Genomic DNA, 1,092 nt, shown 5'->3' with positions numbered 1-1,092 from the left:
TTTCTTGGTTTTTTAAAAAGTTTTTTGTTTATTAAAAATAAAAAATTATTCGTCAAATTAATTATTATATATTTATCTGTGTGTTATCTTATATATTTTTCATATTATAACTTGTATTTTATACGAATAAGTGATTTTTAGTATACACGTATTACATATAACATAATTGATTTAAACTATATCCGTTTTTTATTCTTGGGATTCATGATCATCATATAGAATACATCATTTTCTTTGTTTGACATATTAAAATACTAATAATAAGTTAAGGTTATGTTGTCACTTGAAAAAATTCAGGTAACAATTAATTACAGACTTATAGCAACGGTTTCATGGTCGTCATCTAGATTATTATATGATTTTCTTTTCTTTTATACATTGGATATATATTCTAAGAAAAAGTATATGAAACAAGAGGTGATCAACAAAAAAGTAAACAATTTAATTAATTTATAATTATATTTAATTAATTTTATTTATTTTTAATTTATAATATTTGATATTAATTGCTTCTCACCCCAAATTAAAATTCTAAATGATACGTTGGAGAAATAAGGGCAGGGATCACGGAACTTTCAACAATCCCGATTCTTAGTATATAAAAAAATTTATAAAATATATAAAAGAATATTTATTTATTATAAAAAAGAAACATTCTGATACTTAGTAGAAAAAATATTCTAATACCTAACATAAACATCATCCACGTAAAAATTTTAGATTGACCCAAAATATTTAGTTAGTTTTTAGCTGTTACCCTCTTGCTAGCATTGTTGATATTCTAAACTCTTAACACTCTCTTTCATACCTAAAATTAAACCAGATACGACTTACTACGTGACATGCATTTACATATATAATATAACCTAATATTTTAACAATTTAGAGTGGGTCTACAACATGCCAATGATAGAGTCATATAATAATAATAAATGAAATAAAGTTAACCCATAACAATAAATTTAATTAGCTAGCCATATTATTAATTGTCCACTATATAAATATATAGTATTCAAAATACAATAACACTTGGAGATCAGAGAATATGTGATGCATGTTTTCTTTCTTATATATATATATATACTTTTAGCT

Source organism: Arachis ipaensis, chromosome B02 (genome assembly GCF_000816755.2).
Source record: "Arachis ipaensis cultivar K30076 chromosome B02, Araip1.1, whole genome shotgun sequence".
Lineage (NCBI taxonomy): Eukaryota > Viridiplantae > Streptophyta > Magnoliopsida > Fabales > Fabaceae > Arachis > Arachis ipaensis.
This window is presented reverse-complemented; position numbering follows the sequence as displayed.